The 14,899-nt window shown below is 38.8% G+C and overlaps 1 long non-coding RNA gene across 1 annotated transcript in view; it reads left to right on the top strand.

Moving 5' to 3' along the window:
- The first annotated feature begins 1,302 nt into the window (after positions 1 to 1,302).
- LOC141730807 (uncharacterized) overlaps positions 1,303 to 14,899 on the top strand; it is a 59,005-nt gene continuing 45,408 nt past the window's right edge. The window contains exon 1 of the long non-coding RNA XR_012582474.1: positions 1,303 to 1,489. This is a non-coding gene — a long non-coding RNA (uncharacterized LOC141730807). The remainder of the gene's footprint in view (positions 1,490 to 14,899) is intronic.

Here is a 14,899-nt window from a genome sequence, read left to right as displayed (position 1 = left end):
AGGAGAGGAAAATAATTAATGTTTAATATGTAAATCAATCCCAGTGGATACCAGTTGTTATCTGCAGAGTGGGAAAGCACAGAATGAGGTGGAGTGACACACAGGATAGTAGTGCCTATGACAGCGCCATGAAATGGTGGAGACAAGACAAGGAGTATGAAGGCTGTGCAAGTTTTATCTTTGTTATCAAATGCACTACTGTTAAATAAGGATGAATAGGGTAGCAGTAGAAAATTCTGCACAAATTGTGATGTCTTAACTTTGTAGATTTTAAATTTAAATTTTAGTTTACAGCATTGCTTGCAAACAAAGTCTAAAATATTTTCTCTCACCTTAAATATAGAAAACCAGAAAAAAAAATCTCCCAGTCCAAGTTAGATTAATTACACAAGAATTACAGCATGAAGACTTGCATCTTAAGAACATCCACAAAGGTAATGTTGTTACAAGGTTCTGGTTGCTTGCAGTTTTGGGTCCTTTGTAAGGACAAATTGAAGCTCTGAGTTGTGAGGCTCAGAGCTGAAACTCAGTCTTCCTCTCCTCTCTGGTACCTGGAAGACACATCTCAGCGCCATGCCTATTTGGGCAATGTGCAAAGCCTTTCACTCCCCAAAATGCGGAAAGGCCCAACTAAAGCCTATGCCACATGTTTGTATTGCTTCTCTCCGTTTCCTCAGCATTATAAAACCACTGCGCTCATTCTTTGCACCCAGAGGGTGGATGGCCAACCCCACGTGCCAGGGATGCTTTTCACCTGCTTGCTGGGGGGAAAAGGATTTCCTCCTCATCCCTCTATCCCAAAGCTGTCTTTGTTCTTCCAGACTCAGCACAGCTGACACACTCCACCTCCCTCCTTCACACCTTGCACTCTCCAAGATTTTCCTCATTTTCCCATGGAACCTTGCTGTGTCTTCACTGTCTCTGACAAGTTATTCTCTCTCCAGGTCCCATATCAGTCAGCTTTGATCCCTTTAATGTTGTCTCATCTTACTAAATTGTTTTACTCAAATTTCTCTAAAGTGATAGGCCTTGCATTGCTGTATTCCATATATGCACGTGTCTTGCCAAACTCTCTTTATCCTCAGGTAATACCAGATCTTATCCCATATAACTCCCTCTTATCCCACCTCACCTCCACACAAACTTATTCTGATTGCTGCCTGGTACAGTGAGAAGCAGCCCCTGCTTCCCTCCACACCTGCTCAGAGGGGCTGCTACTCCAGTCTGCCAACCAGAACACCACAGAGAGGGCTCTGCCTCACATTCCTTTCATTGCCATGGCTCTTGCTCCTCCCACACACCATTGCAGAGCCTTCTCTCCACACCAGTAGACGCAGTGGAGTGTGGCTCAGGCTTGCAGCCTCTCGCTGATAAGCAGATGGAGCTTCAGTCTAAACAGTTCTTCCATTACAGCATCATGCTGAGTAACTGAAACAAGCATCAGCCAGTGCCACGGGAACAGAACAGGATCCATTTTTCAGAACAGTGGGTGAGAACTGATTTTTTTTCTCCACCTCTTTAAGGAGCTCTGCATTTAAAGCAAAGAAAATATAGGAAGTGTTTATAAGGGAAATGAAAATGAGCAATATCCTTGTAGTTAATTATATACACCCAAACTTACTTAGTCTTGTTTTGTTGTTGTTTTTTTAATCTATATAATAGATGTACACCAGCCTGGTTTTGCAAATGACCAGGTGCCTTGGGAGTGATGAAATTTAAGCTGAATTTCTTGTAAAGCAATTTAAGATGTGCTAGAGCCATTGGGAAGGGTATTAAGAACATTTCTCAGGACTCTAGCACCTATGAAGCAGTTCAGTTACACAGCAGAGTGCTTTATCTTCCTTCCCCAAGCCTGAGAGATAAGATTAAAACATGGGTACCATTATTGCAGAAACCACCTTTGCATCAAGAAATCTAATGAACAGTACGTGTCAGTGTGTGATGTTATTCAACTCATCTGCAGCCCACACTCAATTAATTCTCAGCACTTTCCTCACAGTTAATATTGGACAGTAAAATGGCACCTGAGTTTCTTGTCTTCAGGTAGGTAAGAGAAAGAGCCAGGGGCCAGAAATCCTATTCTTTTATTCTCTTCATTGAGGAGATGAAGAAAGATGAGTCTCCTGGGGGAAAGGGGGAAGTTAATTAAGAAAATCATCAAAGTGTTAATTTTGCTACAGTCTGTCTGTACAGTTCTTAGACAAGGTTTGATCACTAGCAAAACAAACCATGATGGATTCTTATGCAACCTCATCAAAACAGGCAGAAGGATATTGGGAATTTTATCCCTCCTTCCCCATGCTATGCTTGGTGTCAAGAGGAAGATGAGCTTGCTTTCTCCTCAGAGAGAATGACCACAGTCTTCAATAGTTTCAAAATCTTGATACATGCTACTCTTATCCAGGTGACCACCATGTCACAATGCTCCTGAAAAATGGAAATGAAGCTGTCCTGTCCCATTAGTTCTTTTGGAGGAAATGAGGCCAAGCTAGTCACTGAACATGGGCTCAGTAAAGATTGTTTTAGGATAGCTGAAGAGACAGTCAAGTATAAAATAGGAGATGAGATTATGTGGATTTATGGGCAGCATTGACAAAAACTGCAGCAGGAAGGGATTGGTGAAGAGATTTTTGATAGGGCCTAAGGAGACCTGCTGTAGTCAGGTATCAGACTACAGAGGAGAAACTGAAAAAACATCTAAACCCAAAGATGTAAGAAAAATATATAATTGTTTCTCTAAAACTGTATCTTGCTGAGTAACTTACCTCAGGTAGCATTCCCGAACAGTTTAGGGGGACAGGTTGAGTTTGACAGTTTTTGATTTCATAGCAGTGTTCATATTTTGTTAAAGAATGATTTTTTTTCTGTACATCTTTGCTACAGCTGCCTTTGCTGGTTTTTCTAAGAACTCAACAGACCAGGTGTCAATCAGATCTTCTAGTATTAAGCACTATATAGCAGAACATATTTTGACTCTTTTTTCTTTTGTTTCAGTTTGGTTTATATTTTGGTTCTCTTCTTATTTTCCATGAAGTATTTCCAGACTCTAGACTGACACTCTAAATCTTTAGGAAATATCCTGAGCAGGAGCTGTGAAAGCAATTGATAGTGTACCACAATGGTCATTTCTGTAGTACTTGCCCAGCAAATACTTTAATACTACAACAGATTGGGATTTTTAGCTTTGTTTTTCAGCAAGCAGGATAGACAGTGAAATTGGAAAAGGAATATCAAATATTTTTTATTTCCTTTGTGATGGCTATGTATAATAGCCACACAGAGAATCAAATAGTTGCAAGTAACAACTGCTGATTCAGCTCATGTGTTTTTATTTTCATAGATAGGGTTTTATTTTCATAGGTATTTTATGAACATATTCGGAAGCCTATTATACATTCCCGGTTTTTAAGCATTTGCAGGGTTTTTTTGGGGAAAAGAGGTGACCAGGGCAAAATTGTAGCAGGAAGGAAATAGTGAAGGGAAGATTGGTATAGAGACAAGCTGGGGAGGGAAAAGGAGGGCAAGCATTTCAGCTGAGCAAATGCTGTGATCCAGTGACCACGTGGGTGCACAAGAGCCAGTGCTGGCAAATATCAGGAGAAATGAAGGGCTGGGGACACAATGGGATGAGATGGAGCTGCCTGGAACTGTCACTGCTCCCAAGGGAGCTGCCAAGGCTGGGAGGGTTTGTGTTCTGCTTTCTTCTTGAACCCCTGAAACACCTTACTGCTCCAGAGTAACACCTGCTTAATAGAAATTCCTCTGCCCAGCTTCTTGGACAGCACTACCCCATGCTAAAATGTGAAAAGCTTCCAAGCAGATTTTTTTTCCAGACAAGGATTAATCAACCACATAATTGCAATAATTATAATAGCAAATTGAACTTGGAGACTGTTTATAAAAGTTGTTGGAAAAATACACACAGGTTTTGGTTGATCTTTAGAATTTGGACAATAATGCACAGATTCAACATTTTTTACAGAATAGGTTTCTGATATAGCTAAATGTAAGGGAGAAAGTTCTGCTGTGGCTAACACTTATACAAGAAAAAAAAAGACAAAGTTAACTATTTCAGTAAAAAAAATTACAACAGATAAGTGTCTATTAGAGGACAGTGTACAAATAAAGTGAAGAAAGGTATGATACTTTCCTTTCAGAGAGTTCCATCATATTTTTGAGACAAAAGTATGACTGTATAGAAAGGAATTGTCTTTGTAAAGATTAATTATCTTGAATACTCTTGGGAACTTATTTCCTCATACAGCTATGGACTAGAGGAAAGAGAACTCGGCACTGAACAAAAAAGCCCCAAAACCTGTATAAAGTAGATGCCTGAGTAAATTCAGTAAAATTTAGATGTTTTACAATGAGTATTGACTTTAAGGAAATAGCAAAATGGGTGTGGCCCATGAAACTTTCCTATGTTCCTCTTCTGCAACACAGAAAAGTATCAGTTTTTGTATGTCCCTACTCATACTGCTAGAGGGAATCCTGTGAGCTGTAGGAGCAGAGAAAGGAAACAGAATGACCACAGGTTCCTGTTACAAATCACATCTCCCTCTGCTCTGGACACTGTAAGGAGCTCTTCTATTCCCTGTATAGCTTGTGAGATGCATGCCCTGCAAAACCTGATATGGAATAGGACAGAGCTCACTTCTAGATGTCTCTGGCACATCTCAGCAGTCTCCCTCCTTGTGTGAAATGTCCTGCCTAGCCTGTCACAAGGGCAGCCAGGGCATGGCACTGCTTACCTGGGACAAGATGTCAGATACCCATTCCATTCAGGTGAGTCAGGACAGCTTTCTGAGGAGCAGCCCAGGCTGCAGCAGTGCAGCTGAGCCTCAGGGCATGCGCAGGTAGCCAGGTGCAGCCAGCTGCATGCCAGCTGTGCCTCCTGTGCAGCCACCTAGCTGGAACCCAGCCAGCAGCAGCTTGGAAGCTGCATCTCCACAGCAGCACAAGACTGAGCATGGCAGAGCTGCCCATGGGCATGTGGTTAGTCCAGCTGGCTGGATGTGCCTGCAAACAGCCAAATGGCTGCTTGCCCCACTGAATCAGGGCTAAAATTTGGGCTCTTTTATTCAAAAAAAACACTTGGGTTTTTTTTAGAGCAAGTGTACCAATGGCACCCAGACATAAAGTAATAAGCACCTATGACAGGAATAATTATAATCTTATGAACAAAACACAGAAAAAAGGAGTAAAAAAAAATTTATTATAATCTTAGGGAAATACACATTTAGCAAGTAAATAATAGAGGTTTCTGAAAGTCTCAAATAATTAACACAAACTCAAACCCTCTGGTGCTCATTCTCAGGAGAGGCATTTGAGACAGATGCACCCAAGAGAATGCAACTGATGAAAAAGAAAATATTCCAATCTCCTGGCTAAACAATGTGCTTTGTGTAGATTTCAAAAAATTCAAGATTTATGTAAAGTATTTTAAACAGAAAATTAAAATGAATTGATAGTTGTTGCACGATGCTCATATACCAAGGTGATAAGAACATTTTAAACATCACACCAAACTCCAGAAAATTCAAAGTTAATGCTGGTGGACCTCATTTAACAGACCTATTATCCCCATTAGTATTAACAGCAATGTCTAAGAGCCATTCTGCAGTTCTGGAAATACTTTCAGAAGTAGCATCATGAACCTGAACTCAAAGGGAATGTTCATCTCAGCCAGATAATTTTATGACTTTAAAGATGAAGTGCTATACACTGCTGTGCTTTTGCTCTAAAGATCCCAAGGAATTAAAATCAAAGAAGGTTTTCTAGGTTTTTAACCTTTTCTACCCTTTTCCTTGTTCTGTTAATGTTTTCTACCAAGAACTGAACTCATCTTTCACAGCACCACATTAATGCATGATCTTGAGTCACAAACCTACAATGAACTCCAGCCACCTCCAAAGTGAAGGGTGACAAGAAGGGACTGCAGTTCAGACTAGGAAGTGAAGCATATCTCATTTCATGGAGGCTACATGGGAATGCTACAACATGACCACATTTTTATCCAGCAGCCTGAATGAATGTGGTGTCAGCAGTAACTACAACAAACCCTCTCCTGTAGGCTTTTCTCACATCTTGCTCCACTACACACAGGACAAACAAACTGAAGCTTGCATTATTGATTATGCAGAAAATAACTTAAAGGCAACCACACCTTAAGATCTTAAATGACTTTTCCAAACTAAAGGATTCACTTGGCTCCAACTGGTGCAGTTTTTCCTTCTGGAAAGGCTGTGACAGAAGACTCTTCCCTTACCAGCAGGCACAGGTGACTGGGCTGCTTGGTGCTTTTGAGGTCACCCTCAGCCCACAGCTGCTTTCAGCAGCCCCTCTCTCAAGTTACAGCTGCCAGGTGCAGCCCAGAATCTGGATTACAGATCTTCAGTGCAATTTGAAATTATTTTTAAACATAACCATTTGTTATACTCACTGCACTAGGTCACATCTCACTGGCTGCCTTGAAATTTGCTCCCCCAGTTTCCAGACAGCCTCGTGCCAGGCTGGTGAAGAGCTGGAGGAGCCCCAAGCCTTGGCTTCACCTCCTTCAGGGCTGCTACACAGCAGACTGGAAAAAGCATTTTGGAGCATGACACCCACATTTCATCAGACCTTCACTCCCTAAGAATATGTAGGTGATACACATAATTATATTAAAAAACAATTACAGATACTTATTTATTTCCTGGAAGCCAGAACACAACTGCACTTTGAAATAATAAAATCTTCCAGGAAACAACCACCCACCCAAATTTAACCTCAAATGCAGACTCTGGTCTAACAGAAGTCTGTGGGAAATTTTGGCACTTGTTTCTCCAACAATAAGATCAGACTGCCTGCTTGGATCTCCCAAGTCCCAGAGCTCTACATTATGTCATTACTTTATTTTTCAGAAGCCTGAGAAATATGCCAGGTACCTCCTCATATAGATAAAAGGCCATAATCTTGAAAAAACATGGAAGGCTTATTCTGCTTCCACTCTGCCTTTTAGATAGTTTGGGAACTAAGCAGGTGTCTCATATCAATCTCATGCAAGAAGTCAAAATACCCTCCCCTCCCTAGTTCTTATATTTGCATTTTCTTGCAGACATGTTGTCAGTTCCATTTTGAAGCATATTCCCTTGCAGTACAACAAGATTTGTTTATATATTTACACATGCAAGTAAGACCCTGCAGCCTGTGATAGGTTATCTCTAATTTTAGGGATTTTTCTTGAATTGTTTGCCAAGTTATAGGTAAAACAGGTGATGTGGCAGGTACTAATGGACTGGAACTATATTATTGCTGCGAATGGCAGAGTAAAAAGGTATATAAAACATGAATAAACGTTGGGGCCTTTGTCAGTACTTCCCTAACACTACAGAAAAATTCAATATTTTCTTCTACAATTTTCTAACATAATTTTCAGTCTGCTATAAATATGTGGGAATAAACTGTGTACATACACAATTTAATACATTACACCTACAGCAGCTAAACAGTCTGTGCAAAGTACTGCCACATCCTGAAACAAAAACCAGATTGGTTTGCATCTGAAAAATACTGAATGCAGGCTTTAAAATTGCAGACATATTTTAAACAAAGGCAATAAATAACTACACAGACAGTAACCATGTATAAAAGTACTGCTGGCATGACAGCTTAACATGCCAGAACATTAAATATCCAATATCCCTGTTAGATAAATATCATCTTCCTACCAGAAATGAGTAGAGGAACATTTTGTTCCTCTCGAGGAACTGTGGAGCCTTATCATAGCCCAGCCTCAGCTCTGGAGTGAAAACCTCTGCCACTACTTTGGGTGTAAGGATTGGGTTTTGGAGCTCCTGGAAAAGCCAGGAGAACCCTCACCAGGAGCCAGCCTTGCACCAGGACCACTTCACCTCTTCCACATACAAAAAATGGCATTCAAATGTCAGACTGCACAAACCCAACTAATTTTGAATGTTTAAAGCTGACTGATGTTCTTGGATTGCACTGATTCATCCTAACTATGAGATGTTCACCATGGGGTGATTTATTCTGATAACAACTGATCCCTGCTAAAAATGTCTGAAGTCTGGGAGATGTGAGGCTTTGTCATTCTGCTTACCTGCTTTATCAATAGCTGAAGTTCTTCTAAATAAATTTTTACTTTGGTTTTTTTTTCTCTTTTTCACCTCATGCTGTGCTGGGAATTTGTTGAATTATATGCTTAAAAAATTAGATTGGTTATACAAAAATATCTAGAGGCAAAATGGAAACTTTTCAGTCTCATCATTAAAATACTCCTTTTTTTCTTTCTTTTAAATATTGGCAGTCTAACACATGGTCCCTGTCAAGCAATACAAGAGGAAGAAAATTCAGAAAATTCCTAGTTTTCAATCTTTGAAATACATTTGCATACAAAGTGTATCTTTAAGGGAAAATAACTTGGCAATGTCAGTGGCTGACACAATAGAAGCTTTATCACACTTTTTCTGCACATCTAAAAACATTGCCAAACTCTTTAGAATGTAACAGTATTTTACATTTGTGAAATAAAGGCAAAAGTTTAAAATGCTTGGGATACCTGGTTCCCTTGTCTTGTGATACTGCATATGTTTTCCCTTCATTTCATGATTTTTTTTACCTGAGAAAAATGAAAGTATGTCATGTGGACTGAGACTCCTGCAAGTACTGGAACATTAGGAACATATTTCCCTCAGAAGTTACTGTCATTGTTTGTTAAGCACTTCTTTCTGGAAGCACAAACACTCATTTAGTTTTCCTTTTCCAGTGAAAACAGTGATTTTGTGACCAGCAAGATTGCATTGAGAACTCCAAAACACTGATAGGCTTTTGAACTCATATTTAAAAAAAAAAAAAAGAAAAAAAAGAAAAAAAAAAAACCTAAATCAATGGCTAAACCTTTAATTTCTGTACAAAGAGGAGCTGTCCCAAGGAAGACACAGCATCTTTTACAGTCAACAATGATCATACGTATACAATCATATGTGTAAAACTAAAAAAAGCAGATTTTTTTTTAAACTTTCAAATACCATACTTAATTATTAATGTTATACTTATTTTTCTATAAGGAAAACAGTTAAATCCTCTCAGTTATTTTTCACTCTTTTACAGATAAATCAGAAATCAACATCTGGTACTTCATTTTTGCTTTGAGAACACTACTAAAGAATTAATTATTTCTTCATTCTTACTTATAATTTTGAAATAATGGCTTGGATGATACCTATACTAATAAATAGAATAAATAATTTAAAAAGAGATTTTTTTACAATTTACATTTGACCTGTCATGTCTGTTTAAAATTATCATACCAAACAATGTAGGAACTAGAATTCATAAGGAATTTCAGCTTTTGTTAAAGGACAAAAATCCCAAAAAACTCAAACAAAGAAAAACTATTTTAAGTTTCCCTAATGAATACATTTGCAAAACTATGAATTCTCCTCTAACTTAAACTGGATCTTTTTTTTTTTATCTTGAGGTAAAAACAATTTTCCAAATCCTACTTGTTCATAGTGGTTTTCTGATTTTAGGTGAGTATTCTTACTGGAGTTTTATGTACTACACAGGCAGATCAATAAACTTTATGGGCCAAATTTGGATTAACAAAACCAGGTACAACTCTGCTAAAGTTAAATGGATTGTCCCTGCTTACATCAATGATCAAAATGGCTTTTTATGTTGCATTTAAGAAAAGAGAAAATGGAGAGGCTGACAAAGGTTTAAATTTTCCATGTTTCATACCTTCTTTATCTTAAAACATCTACTTTTGGTCTTTAATTGTAGTGGTGTTCTGTAAAGAAACACAACCTTACAGGGCATTTTCAGGAATGGAACAGTCTATATATTAAAAGGCAGCAAATGATTCATAACTGCTTAGCGGTCAGGCCTGTGGGGCCATGCTTCCCATGTGAAATTTTTTTCTGCATTGCAAACTCTTACATTAAATTGTGATAAATGAAGAGCGGAGGCTATTCATACAAATCAATGACTTTAGTGTATGTGTCATTAGCCTGAGAGATGCAGGCAGCGGTCACTACTATAAATCATGTGATGATCTGCTGTCTGCGACTCGATGCAAGCAAGCAGATGCATTAGGAAGGTTAAAGAATGAAATTAATCTGTGCATTTCCCTTTCTTTCTTTTTTTTTTTCTTTTTCCCTTTAGTCACCTGGTCATAGAGAAAGAATTAAAATCACATGACCCAAAGTTAAACTAGCTACAGAACAGTAAGTTGGCTAAGTTAGATGTCACCTTTCAACTTAAAGTTAATTAAATATTAATGGGATTAATTTATTCATCATCACATGGAAAGTAAAATATATAGAATAGGTAAAATCCAGCAGTGCTTCTCACATAGGAGTTGATATTATTAATTGCTTTTAATGCAGACTGTGGCACGAGACCACGTGTAAGAGATCAAGCACACTGCAAAATGTGCTCTGATACTTTTAAGTGCAGCATATTTCTTTCTTCACATTTTATAAATCCAGTGTTTAGTAACCCATGGCCATGCTCTTCATACCAGTAACTTGGAGTGGGTTATGAATATGAGTCAGGTTGAATGTATTACTGATGATGGAATACATTCCCAGATATCTGTGGCTGGGAGTGTTAATGGTGAGAGTGTGCAAAAGGGGTCAGGGACAGTAAAAAGAGATATGGACAATATAATTTTAAAACTGAAATTAATGAATTTGGGAAGGCCATATTTGATATAAATGTTAGGCCAAAGCCTTCAGTCTTTACTCAATACTTATTCAGGCAAAACACCCACTGACTTCAGTGACAGATTTCCTGGGATGAGGACTAAATATGCCCCAGGAGTCAGATTGCCCCTCTCTTTTTTACAGAAGCAGAAATTGGGAAGATCATGCAGGAATCTTAGCCCCTCCTGCATCTGTGTGGGATTGTACAGGTCTCCTTCTTCTGGCTCCACCAGTGCCCCTGTGCAGTCTAACACCACCGGGCAAGGAACAAGTCAGAGCAGAGGCTCTGAGCCACACCAGGTCTAAACACTCAACATGCTTCTGTGCAGGGCTGCAGGGCTCCCCAGGTCCAGCAATGCTTGGGAAAGACTCCAGAATTTGGCCTCTTATAACCTGTGATGCCTTAAGATTTTAGCTTTTATATAGCTGTACTGCTTTAGGGTATAACTCTAAACTCCATGTAGAGTGTTAGTTACTGTCTTCACATTTTGGTCAGACAAAATAATCCCTGTAGGCCTGAAGCTCAAAGACACCCTACAGCCTCAGACTTCAAAAATATGAACAAAAATGAACTGTGGGAAGAGCAAACTGGGGGAATATGACTTCATTACTGGAAGCTGTAATTGGAGGATTAACCCCTGATATGTAAATAGACCACATTTATAATTGTCTGAAAAACTTGTGACCATCATCCATTTTGGATGTAGCCCCTTGGGGAGGCTTCATCTGCCTTTAATGTACCTAAAGGCCTTTCATTAAATATATCCTATTTTATTCTTTTTATTCTGTCTTGCCTCTGGTTTTAGGTAAGCCCAAAAATGCCATCACCTGTCCAGTCTGTAACAGGGAATCCTGAAAAGGGTTTGAAGACTCTGCTTTGAGCCAGCAGTTGACTCTGGGCACAATTAGCCATGAAAGCCAATTAATGACAGAAGGGGCTGCATTTCAAAGATGCTTGGAGCAATCCATGGGCATAAAATAGAGCAGGACACCTTTGTGCTTATGAAGGGCACTATAAATCAATAAAGTATAAGTTAACCTGGACAGTGATAAGATAAGTATTGCATGTGCTTAATTCACTTAGCTATCCTTCCAAAAAAGATAATACATTCAATGTAGACATATTTCAATTGAATTGATAGTAGATCTGGATTGAGCAAGCCTAGAGACTGAATTACCTTTATCCATCCCAGCAAGAATAAGGATGAACTTGCAAGCAGAATCAATGTCAGAAAGGTCTTACTGGCTCTTACAACAGCAAACCTACTATCACTTATATTGAAATATGCAAAAATTATTAATAACTATTACAAATGGACATCCATCCTACTAGCATGAAAACTTACAGCAGGTTAAGAACCAATGTCATCAATTTAGATCACTAAATCCTTCAAACATAAGGAATAAAAGCACAAAATCTGTTTTATATAATTGCTCAAAACCTTCAAAAATTATTATTTACCTAAAGTTGCCAAATAAAGGTGGAAAGAATTGCAGGCAGTGAATTTCAAATGCCTTTGAGCTGATTCCCCCAGTAAAGCCAGTCTCTTGTGCATTGTTCCACTGTCACTTATTTACCACATTGACTTCATATGTGTTTTTTTCTATTTGATAGCATTAAATTTAGGGCATGTTCACACACATATTTTCTTTTTTTTTTCCCACCAGCACTTGATTCTCCAGTTGATCCCATCTAATCATCAGAACTGTTATTTTATATCTAGAGCAGTTTGATTGAAGTCTAATACAAATAACATTGGTCTGGGATCATTTAAATATGAAATTTTGGTCTGGGATAATTTAAATATCCTAAACTCTGTAATGTTGCTGCTCAGCTTCTACCAGGTGCCTAAGCTGGGGCCAATCACACTTTCTTTGGAGAGGCTGGCCTACAATGCAGGCTGCACAACTTCATTAGAAATATTTATTTCTTTCTGTGATTTTAGGAATTCACATCATATTTGCTGCTGAATTTCTTCTGTAAAGTTCTGCTTCTGCCCATTCCTGAAGAAAGGAAGAGCTGTATTTTAAACCCAAATGAAGGGAGCCATAATGTAAATGTAAGACATGGCTGCCAATTTTAAAACACAAGAGAATTTTTCAATTTTTTTTTACTATAATTGCTTTTTAGAAAGCAGAAGAGAGTCCTGAAAAAGTTTGGTAACAACTTGTAAAATTGCTCCTCATGACCATCTGAATGTCAGATAAAAAAATTAAAATATTATGTGGATGAAAATGCTCCTTCCTTTTGGAGCAAATCCATGCTTCCTTTTCAGTGACTAATTCCTGATTTTTATATCACACGTCACTTTTGAGTAAATGCCAAAAAAAAAAGGCGAAGGCTCTTTATAGTCAGTTGGTAGTTCCATACCCTAGCTTTAAATTGCAAGTCAACAGGAAACCTGGGTTTAATTTTTTAAGTGTTATATTAAGAAAATAAAATATTTCTTAAAAAATCAGCTACTTTACTGGAATGCCTCATGCCATACCCAGTTTATTTGCCTGTTTTAGGGACAGCTGGGGACTGTACATCACATTACAGGACTGAGTCAGGCTCCTTTCACAAGCATAGCATGAATCACCTGGTGCCTCGGTATTTCCCCAACACGGCTCTTTCTTTGCAGCTCCTGCCTCTCACTGGACTCCATCGGGCTGGATGCTGATTGCTCTCCTTTCCAATTAGTGCCTTGCCAGTGAAGGCACTCACAGAATGAGCTCAGCTCCCTGCGTGGCCCAAGGCTCCTCAGCCCTCCATGAGTGTCAGGGCTGCTTATGCAAGGGTAGGAGTCAGAGCCAAGCCCTTAACCAGCAATTATGGCTCCCTTAAGTTACAAGGACCCTTCTCAGGGCCAAAAGGGCAAGAACTTGTTGATGTCCCTTTGCCCTGGCTGGCTCTGAAGCTGATGTGCAGGTGCTGCCATTGCTAAACAAAGGTTTTAGTGGCAGGTCACCTCCAGGACCTGCACGGCTGCAGGAGGAGGGCAAGGCAGACCCCTGGGCTCCCTGAATCTCCCAATTACTACACAAAGGACTAAAACACAGGGTCGTGGATAAAAGTGAATAAATGTTTCTAAATTCTTATCTTAAACACACTTAAGCTTAAAGCTATTTAATTGAGGATTTAAGAGCATGTATGCTTTATGAAGCTGGGGCTACCTGCTTCATTCTCTTGCTCTTATTTTTGCTTTTATCCTTTTAGTCTTGAAGAAGCCTAATTAGAAGCTTGAACAGGGCTCTCTCTCCCTGCCCTTAAATCAGTAATTGGCTTCAGTGCAGAGACTGTCAGGAAATTAACACATCACAACATGACAGCTGTTAATTTTTTCTCCTTATTTGTCATATGAATCACTGCTGATTTGCCAGAGTGCATAACAAATTAGTGGTCTGTAATCAGCGGCCTCTCTCCTGTGTGCAGCACCTACTTGTTTTTCCCCTTTTCTCCTGAAGTCCATTACTTCACTGCTTCAGCAGGAATGACTGTTGCTAGGTGTGTCATTGTCAATAAATCAGAATAAGCAGATGCTAAAAGCGCAAGAAGCTCTTTAAACTTTGATGAAGGCTTTTAGTTACATTTTTAAACTTACACTTGGAACTGGATTTTTTTTTTTTTAAATTGTCACTCCCTGGCATAATATACTGTCAAGTCTTCGGGTATCATCTAAAGCTTTGCATCCTTCACAATGTAGGGCTGAAAATGTGATTTGCAAAAATTAAAAGAAGATATTTTCCTGAAGACAATTTTTAAAATGGTAAAGGCCTGCTGTGGCCCCCACATCAATAAATAACAATTAGACACAAAGCACAGTGAGCTTTTCCTGTTGCCTTGAGATATATTTACTGTATTTTTGTATAATAAACTCTATTTTATATGAGTCAGCAAGCTCCACACACCAACAGAACTATATGCAGAAAAAAAGCCTCGTGTGCAAATATAAACCACAACATTTGGGAAAAAAAAGAGTTAAATTCTATCGTCTCAGTGGTGCAATTAAATCTGAGTAATTTTGGCCACCTTTTTTCTTTTCTACTTTTACAAATGATGACATACACAAAGAAGGCCATGGGAATAATATGCAATTCTTTGCAAAAGCTGGAACACTTCTTCCTGCATCTCTGAGCTGTGCTGAGAACTGTTGTTCAGTTTAAGAGGTCTGCAGCTGGCTGATGTTCTCCTAGGATTGGAAATGTTT

Source organism: Zonotrichia albicollis, chromosome 13 (genome assembly GCF_047830755.1).
Source record: "Zonotrichia albicollis isolate bZonAlb1 chromosome 13, bZonAlb1.hap1, whole genome shotgun sequence".
In the NCBI taxonomy this organism is placed as follows: domain Eukaryota; kingdom Metazoa; phylum Chordata; class Aves; order Passeriformes; family Passerellidae; genus Zonotrichia; species Zonotrichia albicollis.
The sequence above is the reverse complement of the archived record's forward strand: the minus strand, read 5'-3'. Positions and strand labels throughout refer to the sequence as shown.